This window comes from Odontesthes bonariensis, chromosome 5 (genome assembly GCF_027942865.1).
Source record: "Odontesthes bonariensis isolate fOdoBon6 chromosome 5, fOdoBon6.hap1, whole genome shotgun sequence".
In the NCBI taxonomy this organism is placed as follows: Eukaryota; Metazoa; Chordata; class Actinopteri; order Atheriniformes; family Atherinopsidae; genus Odontesthes; species Odontesthes bonariensis.
Genome location: NC_134510.1, coordinates 78,903 through 93,350, shown reverse-complemented (window position 1 = coordinate 93,350; position 14,448 = coordinate 78,903). Strand labels below are relative to the sequence as shown.

General features: G+C 43.3%; 1 protein-coding gene across 2 annotated transcripts in view; it reads left to right on the top strand.

The window, feature by feature from the left end:
* adcy3a (adenylate cyclase 3a) overlaps nt 1-14,448 on the top strand; it is a 224,088-nt gene that overhangs the window by 194,764 nt on the left and 14,876 nt on the right. The gene's annotated exons all lie outside the window — the stretch shown is intronic.

Sequence of the window (14,448 nt, the reverse complement as noted above, 5' to 3'; positions counted from 1 at the left end):
AGAGGATTGAAATGCTGCAAGACATTCTTAACGAGGAATTTATTGACTCTATTATAGCTCCTGCGCAGGCTGTGGAGCCTTCATGTGCCAAAGGACTAACTCAGATCTTTCTACACGGGATCACAGCTGATGTGGAATCTCACACTGCAGCCCTGGCTGACACACTTCCCTGGATGTGTCCAAATGACTCTGGAATATCTGAAGCTCCCAAACCGGACGGTCCGACTGACATCTCCCACTGGAACAGTGTTGGTGCCAAACCAAAGTCATCAACCCCAGCCAGGATCTGGTCTCATGTTGTCCGTCGCAGAGGTAAACCCAGCACCAACCCTAAACCTCCAGCACTCACTTCGCCACCTGAAGTTCTATTGCATAATAGATACGATCTGTTGACTCAAAATAGAGTGTGTGATGATGAATGTAACCCAAACATGAAGACAAACAAGAGAAATGGCCCCAAACCTCAGCCAAGGGCTAACCAGATCATCAGGAGAAGCCCAAATCCCACAACCAAGGTGAGGACTACAGAAGCGATCGACACCTCCACACAAAAAGGAATAGACACTATTCTGATCGGGGACTCTATAACACAGCATGTCAGAATGGCAAAGATGGAAAATATAACTTTTTCTGATACATCAGTCAGGGAACTGAGAGATATTTTGCTGACCATTCTGTCTACTCATCCAGATGGCACGAGGATCATTGTCCACACAGGGTCTTCTGATATTCTGAGAAGGAAGACTGGCTCTGAGATCCTGAAGAAAGACTTTTCTCTGCTGTTGGAGAGACTGTGTCATTATGGAGCACAGCCAGGACTCCAGCGACCACCATCAATCGAGAAACGCAGGGCACCATGGTTAACAGAGAGCACAAGTGCTACTGTTCTTAATGAAGCAGCCCCCCCAAACTTTAGTTTTATGGATAAATGCCGAAATGGGAGGAAAGGTGGTGGAGAAGCTGCCTTATTTAAAGATACATTCCAGTGTAAAGAGATCTCATTTGGTGAATTCACTTCTTTTGAATATCTGAGTTTTATTTTAAAGGGTGTTCCTAAAATCCTGTTCTTAATCATTTACAGATCTCCAGGATACTGTGCAAGTTTTGTTGATGAATTTTCTGAATTATTGTCTGTTATTTCAACTGATTTTAACCATTTTATCTTGACCGGGGATTTTAACATTCACATGAATAATATACGGATGGTAATGCCAAAGAATTTTCTTCTGTGCTGGACATGTTTGGTTTGTGGCAACATGTAACAGAACCTACCCACCTTCGAGGTCACATTCTGGACCTGCTCATTTCTAAAGGTGTTGATATTTCTTCTGTTGTGGTTATTGATTTGGCCTTGTCTGACCATTTTTGTATTTTATTTTATTTATTGATCACTCAGAATGTTCAAACAACCAGCTTCTCAGTTAAGAAGAGGTGCATCAATGAGAAAACAAGTGCTCAGTTTAGGGAGGCCATAGCTATGTTACCAACAATGAGCGCAGAGTCGGTTGAAGGAATGCTGGATCATTTCAAGTTAAAAATTTTGAATGTTATGGAAGCTGTTGCACCGATAAGAATCAAGAGCACCTTGATCAAACAGAAAACCCCATGGAGAAACACCACTACGGTCAAAAACCTGAAAAGAGAATGCATGAAAGCTGAACGTAAATGGAGGAAAACAAAGCTTCAGATTCACTATGAGCTGTACAAAGAAAGCCTGCGTAGTTATAACAAGGCCAGACAGCTGCATTTATCTGAAATGATTAATAAGAATGTCAACAATTCTCGAACTCTGTTTGCTATGGTTGAAAAACTCACAAATCCTCCTAAACAGTCAAACCCAGACCTTCTCTCCACTGAGAAATGCAACGAATTTGCCAACTTTTTTTGCCAAAAAATCAAAACAATTAGACAAAATATTCACGCCACACAGACAAACAAGAAAACTAATCTGTGTGTAAAACCTAGAAATAACTGTGACGTTATGTCACAATTTAAAATTGTTAATTTAAAAATCCTAGAGGAAACAGTTCGGCATCTGAAATCAACCACTTGCACTCTGGACATAATACCATCTGACTTTTTAAAAACTGTTTTTACCTCAGTAGAAAGTGATCTCCTACAAATAGTTAACAGCTCACTGGCATCAGGCATTTTTCCCAAGTCACTAAAGACAGCTGCCATTAAGCCACTCCTAAAGAAGAGAACTCTAGATGCCTCTATGATGAACAACTACAGACCTGTCTCTAATCTCTCTTTTATATCTAAGATTATTGAAAAAGTTGTATTTAACCAGCTCAACGACTTTCTGAATGAAAGTGGAAGTCTTGATAACTTTCAATCAGGCTTCAGACGTCATCACAGCACTGAAACAGCTCTGGTCAAAGTGTTAAACCACATTAGGTTGAATACTGATTCTGGTAATGTTTCAGTCCTGGTTCTGTTGGACTTCAGCGCTGCGTTTGATACTGTAGATCACAGAATCCTGTTGCACAGGCTGGAAAACTGGGTTGGACTTTCTGGAGCGGTCCTTAACTGGTTCAGGTCCTACTTAGAAGGCCGGAGTTATTTTGGTACAATTGGCAGCTATGAATCTGAGCGAGTGGCCATGACTTGTGGAGTCCCCCAGGGGTCAATTCTTGGACCTCTTCTGTTTAACTTGTATATGCTCCCTTTGGGTCAGATATTGCAGAACTTTAACATCAACTAGAAAGTCTCAAGCAGCTGTATGCGGGACCGAGATGTGCGCATGTTGGGGCATGCGCTGGACGTCGTAGTCGTGCAGCTCTGGCCATATGCACGATACCCTCTGCGTACGTATGAGCACATAATAACCCCAATGCAGAGGGGTTTTTGAAAATGTCTAGGGGTGCCACTGAGCCATTTTGTTTCGTCCACACACGATACCCTTTACATACGTACGAGGTCGTCAGGGTGGACGTGTGTGCCAAGTTTCATGACCTTGCGATGATGATAAGGCTTTCAAATCACAAACGCCATCACACGATTTTCACTGCCTGGCCACGGACACACCCTTTGAGGTTTGAAAAAGTTTCTCCGTGATTTTTCCCCCCCCCATATCTTAAGAGCAACCTGGCCAAGTTTGAAGGTTTTTGCATTAAATATGTAGGAGGAGTTCGATCAAATGCGAGGTGTGGAAAAAAAAAGACGTTTCCAAACCCCAGCAGGTGGCGCTAAAGGTGGATGTCACTATGATAATATGTCCGCATTCAGGCTGGGTCCAGCATTCACCGTATGACGTTTGGGACAGATTGGATAATGTAAGTGGGAGTTATAAGCGACTTCATTTTTTGTGGCGAGTGATGGCGAGTCATCGAACTTTGAGGCGTCGCCACGCCCACGCCCTTTAAATTTTGAAAAAGTTGCCCAATGATCTTTTCCCCCCATGTCTTAAGAGTAACCTGGCCAAGTTTGAAGTCTGTAGCCTTAAATCTGTAGAACGAGTTTGATCTTATGCAAGGCGTGGAATCGGGCAAAAATGGCACGAAAACTCACTTTCCATCCAAAATGGCCGCCTTCCTATGGACATGGGACCATGGCGGCAAGAGACTTTTTTGTGCGTCTGGGAATGATGAATGAGTGTATCGAATTTTGTCGTCCCACTCAAAACTAAGCCCAATGCTGGGACCATTTTTAAGTATCGTAAAAATCGCTACAGAGTCAATGAGCGACTCCCAAAAAATATAAAGTTTAGATTCTTTCATGTCGTCGACTGGCAGGTGGCGCTTGCAAAATTTCCTGAGTTTTCGAGTACCTTTTGCAAAGAATAAGAAGAATATGGAAAGAAAGAAGAATCCTTACAGATACAATTGGGTCCTTGCAGTGTCACTGCTCGGTCCCTAATTATCACAATTATGCAGACGATACACAACTTTATGTGTCTCTGTCACCGGACGACTGCAGCCCAGCAGACATACTGTGTCAGTGTCTGGAGGAAGTAAACATCTGGATGAGAGAGAATTTTCTACAATTAAATGAAGACAAAACTGAGATCATTCTGTTTGTTAGCAAAGAGAAGAGGGTCAGCGTTGGTAAATATCTTGAGACTCGGGACCTTACAATCACTGACCAAGTTGGTAACCTCGGAGTGTTGATCAGAATCAGAATTGCTTTTTATTGCCAGGTATGTGGACACACACGAGGAATATGACTGGTTACACCTCACTCTCTTTAGTGCAACAAGTACAAAAATAGACAAAAAATAGACATAGAAAAAGATTAAATCAGAAGTGCAAATTGGTGCATGGTGCAAGGATGAAACACTGAAGTCCGGTTTTAGCTGTTTAACACAGAGACAGCCTGAGGGAAGAAACTGTTCCTGTGTCTTGTTGTTTTGGCGTACAGAGTTCTGTAGCGCCTTGCAGAAGGGAGGAGTTTAAACAGTTTGTGTCCAGGGTGTGATGGGTCTGCAGAGATGTAACCTGCCCGTTTCCTGACTCTGGACAGGTACAGATCCTGGATGGAGGGCAGGCTGACACCAATAATTCTCTGCAGACCTTATTGTCCATTGCAGTCTGTTTTTTTCCTGTTTGGTGGTTTATCCGAACCAAACGGTGATGGATGAACACAGAACAGACTGAACAATGGCGGTGTAAAACTGGATCAGCAGCTCCTTAGGTAGGTTGAGCTTCCTGAGCTGCCGCAGGAAGTACAGCCTCTGCTGGGCCTTTTTGATGGTAGTGACTGTGTTGGTCTCCCACTTCAGGTCCTGAGAGATTGTGGAGCCCAGAAACCTGAAGGATTTCACAGCAGACACTGCGTTGTTGGTGATGGTGATGGGTGGCAGAGTGGGGGGGCTTCTCCTAAAGTCCACTTTCATCTCCACTGTTTTTAGCGTGTTCAGCTCCAGATTGTTCTGACCACACCAGCAGACCAGCCGTTCAACCTCCCGTCTGTATGCAGACTCGTCACCGTCCCGGATGAGGCCGATGACCGTTGTGTCATCTGCAAACTTCAGGAGTTTAACAGATGGGTCTCTTGAGTTACAGTCGTTGGTGTAAAGGGAGAAGAGCAGTGGGGAGAGCACACACCCCTGGGGGGCGCTGGTGCTGATGGTCCGGGTGCTGGATGTGATGCTCCTCAGCCTCACCTGCTGCTTCCTGTCAGTCAGGAAGTTTGTAATCCACTGACAGGTGGAGGAGGGCACAGTGAGCTGGGTGAGTTTGGTGCGGAGGATGGCTGGGACGATGGTGTTGAACGCCGAACTGAAGTCCACAAACAGGATCCTGGCGTACGTCCCTGCAGAGTCGAGGTGTTGCAGGATGTAGTGCAGTCCCATGTTGACAGCATCATCCGCTGACCTGTTTGCCCGGTAGGCAAACTGCAGAGGGTCCGGCAGGGGGTCTGTAATGTCCTTCAGGTACCCCAACACCAGTCTCTCGAAGGACTTCATGACTACAGATGTGAGGGCAACAGGCCTGTAGTCGTTCAGTCCTGTGATGGTGGGTTTCTTGGGGACCGGGATTATTGTGGAGAGTTTGAAGCATGAGGGGACTTCGCACAGCTCCAGGAATCTGTTGAAGATCCGGGTGAAGATGGAGGTCAGTTGGTCAGCGCAGACCTTCAGGCAGGAAGGTGAAACACCGTCTGGGCCGGGTGCCTTCCTGATCTTCTGTCTGTGAAAGACTGACAGAACATCCTCTTCACAGATCGTGAGTGCTGGTGGGGGGTCAGAGGGGAGAGGTGGCAGAGTGGCAGGTGATGTCAATGGGTCTTTAGTGTCTGAGGGGGGGGAGAGGTGTGAATGTGTCAAACCTGCAGTAGAACACATTCAGCTCGCCAGCCAGTTGATGGTTTGCTGCAGTGTTTGGGGATGGTCTCCTGTAGTTGGTGATGGACTGCAGGCCTCTCCACACTGACGCTGGATCGTTGGCTGAAAGGCTGTTTTTAATCTTTTCAGCGTAGCTCCTCTTGGCTGCTTTCACCTCCATTGTCAGCGTGTTTCTGGCCTGGTTGTACAGGACTCTGTCCCCACTTCTGTAGGCCTCCTCCTTGGCCTGACGAAGTTGCCTGAGTTTTGCAGTGAACCAGGGTTTGTTGTTGCTGTATGTGCGGAAGGTTTTGGTGGGCACACACATGTCCTCACAAAAGCTGATGTAAGAAGTCACAGTATCAGTCAGTTCATGCAGGTCTGAGGCTGCAGTCTCAAAAACACTCCAATCAGTGCAGTCAAAGCAGGCTTGTAATTCCACTTTGGCGTTGTTGGTCCATCTCCTCACCGTCTTGACCACAGGCTTAGCTGATTTTAGCTTCTGCCTGTAGGTCGGGATAAGATGAACCATGCAGTGATCAGAGAGTCCCAGGGCTGCACGGGGGACAGAGTTATATGAGTTCTTAAAAACAGTGTAACAGTGGTCCAGAGTGTTTGTGTCCCTGGTGGGACACTTAATATGCTGTTTATATTTTGGCAGTTTGTGGCTGAGGTTTGCTCTGTTAAAGTCCCCCAAAACAATGAGCAGAGAGTCCGGGTGTTTTTTCTCCACGTTATTAATCTGGTCGGCCAGGTGTTGTAACGCCTCAGTAACACAGGCCTGAGGAGGGATGTAGACTCCGACCAGAACAAACGAGGAAAACTCCCGCGGCGAATAGAACGGTTTACAGTTGATGAAGAGTGTTTCTAGTTGAGGACTGCATGATTTGTTTAGGACCGTGACATCAGTACACCAACCTTCGTTAATGTAAAAGCAGATTCCGCCCACCCTCTTTTTCCCCGTAAGCTCCGTTATGCGGTCCGCTCGGTGCAGGTGAAATCCAGGCAGGTAGAGAGCAGTGTCCGGGATGTGCTCATCGAGCCAGGTTTCGGTGAAGCACAAGGCAGCAGATCTGTTGAAGTCCGTGTTAGTTGTATTGAGGAGCTGCAGTTCGTCCACCTTGTTCGCCAGAGAGCGGACGTTGGCCAGGTGAATAGACGGGAGCGCAGTGCGAAACCCCCGCTGCCGCAATCTGACGAGTGCGCCGGCTCGCTTCCCCCGATGTGTCCGGCGTCTCCAGCGGAGACCACAGAGAGCTGCCGCTCCTCCAATGAGTAGTTCTGTTAAGTTTTCCGGATCGATGAGAACCGAAGAAAAAACTTTGCTGGTGGTTATACCAATGTTTAGGAGTTCTTCTCTGGAGTAAGTGACCAGAGAAGGAGCACAGAAAACACGACAAATGCACAAAAACGTAAAAAACACGAGAGAGCGAAGTACCGAGGCAGCCATCCGCGGCACGGTCTCCATGGTAACATGACTTTCAGCAGCCACATCAAAGCTGTCACCAAGGCAGCTTTTTACCACCTCAGAAACATCAACAGAATTAAAGGTTTCCTCTCCCAAACAGACCAGGAGAAACTCATCCATGCATTCATCTCCAGTAGACTCCATCACTGTAATGCTCTTTTAACTGGACTTCCCAAAAAGAGCATTAAACATCTGCAGCTCATCCAGAACGCTGCTGCTGGAGTTTTAACCCGGACTAAGAGATCTGAACACATCACACCAGTTTTAAAATCTTTACTCTGGCTTCCAGTCAGTCACAGAATAGATTTTAAAAGCCTGCTGATGGTTTACAAATCCCAGAACGGTTTAGGCCCAAAATACATCTGTGATCTGTTCAGAGAATATAAACCCAGCAGAGCTCTGAGATCCAAGGACTCAGGTCAGCTGGTCCAGTCCAGAGTCCAGACTAAACATGGAGAAGCAGCATTTAGCTGTTATGCTGCAAACAAGTGGAACAAACTGCCAGTGGAGATTAAACTTTCACCAAATGGAGACATTTTTAAATCCAGGTTAAAAACATTTCTTTTCTCATGTGTCTATGCATGAAATATCTTTTAACTTATCTAGACTGTTGCTTGTTTTTAAATTCATTTAAATGATTTTATTTGTTTCTCTTTATATTCTTTTATGTATTTGCAATGCTTTTATTTTATGTGAAGCACTTTGAATTGTTTTGTACATGAAATGTGCTACAAATAAATTTGATTTGATTTATTTTGATATGTCTATGTATATATATATATATATAATATAACATTTTAAATCAGACAATGTTTGAACAGTTTTTATTCACAGTCCCCCTCATTTCAGGGTACCATAATGTTTGCTAACAAAGTAATGGTAGGTACATTAAAGCATATCCCTTGAATTTGACAATTGATAGATAGCAGCAGGTGCTGAGAATCTTCTCTGGTGATGCTCTGCCAAGCCTCTACTGCAGCCACCTGCAACTCCGGCTTGTTCCAAGGGCTTGTCACTTTAAGTTTCTTTTTCAGCTTTTAGAAGGCATGCTCAACCGGAGACATTTGAGATTTGTCCATTTCTCTGCTTTGAGAAACTCTGTTGTTGCCTTAGCATGTTTGGGATATTTATCTTGTTAAGTTTGGAGGCATTTACTGGAACTTGAGCAGATAAGAATGCTAATACTGGTGAAAGACATACATGCCCAAGCCACTTTGCAATTACAGAGCTTACCTGTGTATTCTTTTTTTAAAGTATTTTTTTGGGCTTTTTATGCCTTTATTGAGAGGACAGTCGGAGAGAGACAGGAAGCAGGGGGCAGAGAGAGGGGAAAGACACGCAGCACAGGGCCGCTCGGTGCGGGAGTCGAACCGGGGCCAGCTGCAGCGAGGACCGTAGCCTCTGTACATGGGGCGACTGCTTAACCCACTACGCCACCGACCGCCCCCATTCTTGCTTTTTAAGGATATTCCTAAGATTTGATTTTTCTAATGGCTTTGTTCTTATCTTTCCGCCTCATAATAGCTTCCTTGATTTTCACTGGTTCAGCTTCTCTCCTCATGTTGAACAATGGCAACTCCAAATTGTAGAAGCAAGCCGAGGTATCTTATCCCTGCACTAATAAAGCAATTAAAAACATCAGAGAAATCACAAACACTAGGGAAACCAATTCTCAGAAACATTATGGTATCCTGAACTGAGGGCAATTATGTATGAAAACTAAAGTGTAGCAATTTCTACATGGTGGAATAGAGCTTTATGTAAATTTTTTTCAATTAAAGTCTGGAATGTGCACTTTAACTTTAAAGGTTCCATGGCATTAAAATAAATGGAGGCTTTTATGTATTTTTATAGGCTTTAGTGGTCCCCTAATACTGTATCTGAGTTTTTTTCCCCAAAACTCTGCCTTGGTGCAGAATTACAGCCAGTCCCAAAAATGAGCTTTCCTTAGGATCCTCAGAATGAGCTGTTTAGTGGGGGTGTGGCCTTACTTACGCCCGTGGTACCTTGCGCAAATGTTTTGTGAATCGCTATGGCACGTAGATGGCACGGCAGCCCTATGCCGTAAAACTAGCGAAACCTGTTGAAATGAGCTTACTTTGACAATATGACGAACTAGTTACTGAACAACTCTCCTAACACAGTCAAACATCAAGCAAGTGCTACACAAGACACAGCAAAAAAGGCGTGCGTGAAGGGGAAAGCAGGAGTGAGGATTTTGACATTGTCAGCTGATTGCTCTGGTTTGCAAAGATGCACGTAGCGCTAGCGCTGGAACCATGACTTAATCATTATCCTGATGAAATGCACTGAATTTGCGGATTCATTCTTCTTCAGGAAGCTTGAAGTAGGGGGTTTTGGTCTCAAATGAGCGAGCTAACCATCTCATGGGCATGCAAACACCTCCAACAGCCCAGTTGGCGGAGATAAGAGCTTGCATATGCTATTAGCTGCATAGCTAACCGTTAGCTAAGGTTAGCTGCTAACGATACAAACCCTTTCCTGTGGTAACAAGCTATGTAACTATACTGTACATACAGGAAAGCAACACAATTATAGAGCGTTAAATTACTTACTCTCGGGAATGAGATCCTTCCCCAAGTGAGAGACGAATGGAGCAGGAGATTGACAGGCGGATCGGTGCGGTGTCTGCAGTGGTCTCTGCACCGGCCCGTCGTAGTGAAAAATTAGCTGAGCCAGAAGGCGAAGCTCTCATTTACCGGTCAATCTATGTTCCTACCCTCACCTATGGTCACGAGCTGTGGGTAGTGACCGAGAGAACGAGATCGCGAATACAAGCGGCTGAAATGAGATTCCTCCGCAGGGTGTCTGGGCTCTCCCTTGGGCTCGGTATTAGCCCAAGTTCTGGAAACATTCGTCTGTGAAATGTTTGGCGCACACACAAATCTCTTCGGTTCTGTCGTCACTTTCCCAGAAAAAACAAAATCTGTCCACTGGCTCTTTATTCACTAACGGTAATTAATATAATATAATAATTAGGCCTATCATTTCTACATATTTTCTTTAATTAATTTACGCTTAATTTATTTTGCCTATTTATCAACATATTAAATTGGGGATTTTTCAAAAGGCTTAGACAGGCTGGATATAGATAGTTAGATACTGTAGCTGGCTAGTTAGATATAGGCCTACACAATTTAGTAACTAAATGTGTATTGATACTTTAAACAAGTCTTTGATACGTTTTGCTTTATTTTATAACAGCATTTAACCAACAGAAATAAAATGCAGATGATGGCGCGTTCATCCTACCTCCACATGTCTTTTACAGTCATTAAGTCCGCCGTGGGCAACACTGAAGTCACTGTTGCATACTGTGCACCTCGCCACGGTGTCATAATTCTTCACCTTCACTAGACATGGATATACTTTAGTATATTCTGCTGTAAAATGAGTCTTATATTTTCGTTTTTTACTCGAGGATTCACCCTCTGCCATTTGGCAGGATGCACAGTAACTTAGGTGACTGTCAGAGAGTAAATCGAAGCCCTCCCACACCGAACGTTATTGGCTTATTTTGCTGACTAAACCAATCAGCGCGCCCTCTGAAAAGCAGTCGCCTTGAGCGCTGGTTGAACAGAGCATCGCTTTGGACAGATACGCACAGGTTTCTCACCTCTCCCCACACCCCTCTCTCTCTCGTGCCCGCGCAGTCAAAACGCGCATGGTGCACGAGTTATTGTGTTGCCTGGACGCTCTCATTCGCATTGGAAAAAACAAAAAAAAACAAAAACACAACACTCCCTCGCATATTCTAAAATCCGGGATATTTTATCCGACTCGCGGGCATCCGTGATTAACTATCAGCATCAGGGAGACTCCCGGAACTTCCGGGAGACTTGGGATGTATGCATGAGGGCAACGGGAAACAGGGAAGACACTCCAACGGGTGACACATGAGGAAGGGCAAGTGACCTGAAACGAGAGGAGAAATACTCTTCAAAATAAAACAGGAAATCACAAGACAAAAAAAATAAAATAAATAAAACCACCTCACCGCGGTGTGACACTAGGCCAGTCTGGGCCTATAGCAGCTTAACTATGGGATGTTTCCCGATCATCTGAGCCATCCCTAACTATAAGCTTTATCAAAAAGTAAAGTTTTAAGCATAATTTCAAAGGTAAAGTGGCTGTCTGCTTCCTGAACGCATTCTGGTAGCTTCTTCCATAAGAAATGTGCCTGATAACTGCTTAATTGGTCATTAAGAGTTTTATATATGAGCAGAAGAATCTTAAATTCTATTCTGAAAATAACTGGGAGACAATGAAGAGAAGCTAGAACTACAGAAAAGTTATCCACTGAGTGGCAAAAGGACAACAAGCTCAAGCAGGGACTATTTCACCACCTGGGAACCACAGAAAACAGGTCTAAACTGAGGAGGAGCTGTTGTGCTATCATCTGTGCCAAGATATTCAGAGAAGGCAGGGTTTTCATTTTACAAAATTATTCGTAATAATTCTGAATAGGCAAAAGTGCTCTTTTTATTAGAATCAGCAAAGATTTTATTGCCAAGTAATTTTCACATCACAAAGAATTTGAATTTGAAAGAATTTGGCCTGGTCTGTTTGGTGCAATAAAACAAAAAATATAATGATAATAAAATATATGTACAAAGTATTAGTAAAATAACTTGTTCACTGCGTCAAAACTGGATTCACAAAATAGAACATGAGCTCCACAGTTGTTTCTATACAATATATTTATCTACTTCTCGAGTTTTCATGACTACAATTTGAATTTAAAAAAAAGGACAAACCTGTCCATGTACGACTTAACCAATTTTATGGACAGTTTTTGAAGAATGAGTAGTCAGACTTGTACGTGTTTTCAGGCTTTGCTATGTACAAAACACCATTTAATATACTGCTTCTTCATGGTGCCATTTCAGGGTCAACAAATATTGCCAATTTTTGTGTCATTATCTTGTGATTTTTAAAAAATGCTAACCTCCTCTATTAAACATATATTTACCCTTTATAAGAGTCCTTCTGTTTATATACTATAAATCTGGCAGCAACTTCCGGTCTGAGTAATAAGCTGTGCCCCGTTGTGGAATCCTCTGGTAACAAATGTTCTACACTGGCAAGTATGAGAGCAGTTACGCTGAGAACAGAGACGGTTGCAGTTCACCCCTAGGTGTGAAATATAATTATCAGGTCTAACACACAGTCAGTGGGGTCACATGGCACTGAAAGGATCAGATTATTGGCTAAATTACAATCAGACTGAGTTATTAAGTGCATGTAGACACCTTAATCTGACTAAGAACTGGATCGGATTCAGACCCCGAGATAACTGGGTTGAAAGTCACTCTAAACCTGCTTGTAGACGCTGAAGCACGTGGTGAATCAGACTTTGCGTTCTGCGCATGCTCCAGATGTTTTCCCGGGGTCGTGACCCGGAAGTCAAAGGAGACGATATTCCTGTTGTTGTCGCCGTCAGAAAGAAACTGTCAGGGTGTGGGGGGGTGAAGTTAGGACACGGATGTGGACTTTTCAAAAAAGGAAACTGGATTTATTTACAAGAAAAAACAAAGTTGAAACAAAAGGCGTGGCTTAGCCGGAATTAAAAAAACTAACGGTGACAAAATAAACAAAGAACTTGGCATGGCATAAATAAATAAATGAATACTTAGCTTGACAGTGGTGACGAATAACAGGGGAAACTCCGGTAACAAGGCAGGCAGGTCAGGTTGGTAAGTATGGCAAACAAAGATCCGGCAAACAGACAGGGGAGACAGGAAACTAAATAGGGACTGAGAGTGATTGGATGCAGCTGGTGAAAATGACAGACAGGTGAGGGAAATGAACTAATAAACTGAGTGAGGGGAAACTAAAACATGGCAAAACTAAAACTAAGACATGGACTAAAAACCAAAATGTAACCTAAAACTTAAAACATAGTCCCGTGGGCGTGACAGAAACAAACAACGCGATGGAGAAAGCTCCGTTGGGCATCGAGTTTGTGCAACAAGCAGCTCATCACAGACCAAATGTAGAGGGACATAGCTTCATCTGGCTCTGCGTTCTCCATCTTTCTCCAATGCCTGAGTTTGTTGTTGTTGTTGGTGGTGAAGAGGTCAACAGGAAGTGGCTCTATTAGCAACAGTTGGAATGGGTACAGCGCCACCTATCACACGCTTTGTGCCAATGATTCAATTCATTCACCGCCATATATTCAAGGAAATCTGGAGCATGCACAGAACGCAAAGTCTAATTCAACACGTGCTTCAGCGTCTACAAGCAGGTTTAGAGTGACTTTCAACCCAGTTATCTCAGGGTCTGAATCCGATCGCGAGTAACTCGATCCGATCCAATTTCTTGTGCGATTAAGGTGTATACATGAACTTAATAACACAGTTTTATTGTAATTTAGCCAATAATCTGATCCTTTCAGTGTCATGTGACCCCACTGTTTCAGTGGCAATTATCAGTTATCAGATGCAAAGCAAATGTTTTTGTGAGTTTGTTTGGATTTGTAACTTTAAACTCATGAAACTAAATCCATTCAGTCCAGCAACATAAATCTGAGGGGTGATAAGTGGTGGTCAAAGTCAGTAATCCAGGCCACCATATGTTGTTTATTTTGTTTCTTGGCAGCTCAGTTAAGCTTCTCTTGGTAAGGTTAATTTGGAATTGATTTGGTTTGGTTAGATTTGTATTGATGTGTGGGTGTAACTTTTTTAGTTTTTCTCTAAACTTTTCTCGAGAGTGCTAAGTGCTTGAATTAGTTCTATATAAATAAACTAAAATAAATGTTCTCTCTTTTTTCAAATATCCATCACTCCCTTTCTTTTCCAAATTTGACCATTTTGATCAACTTTTTAGTCAAGTTAAGCTTAAACCACCCCAACATGCCAACTGGCATGAAGTACTTTCATATTCTCTACACATGTAGATCTGTTTTTGTCAGTGACTGAACATAGCCACTGATTCAGAAATATGAAAACAATGAGGAAGTTCATAAAAGTTCAATGCCATTGATGGCTCATAGGTGCTGTGTCCAAAACATCTCTGGCTCCAGTAGATTCTAATTTAAAAAGCATTAGCTGCTTTCCTGAAACACTGTGTCAATAAATTTGTTGTATAGGTCATTATACTTTAAGTATTTTAATTCACTCTTTCTGATCAGTGAGTCATTTTAAAATAACGGAATAGCTTATAGGTCTCAAGAATTTATTTTGTCCAATCT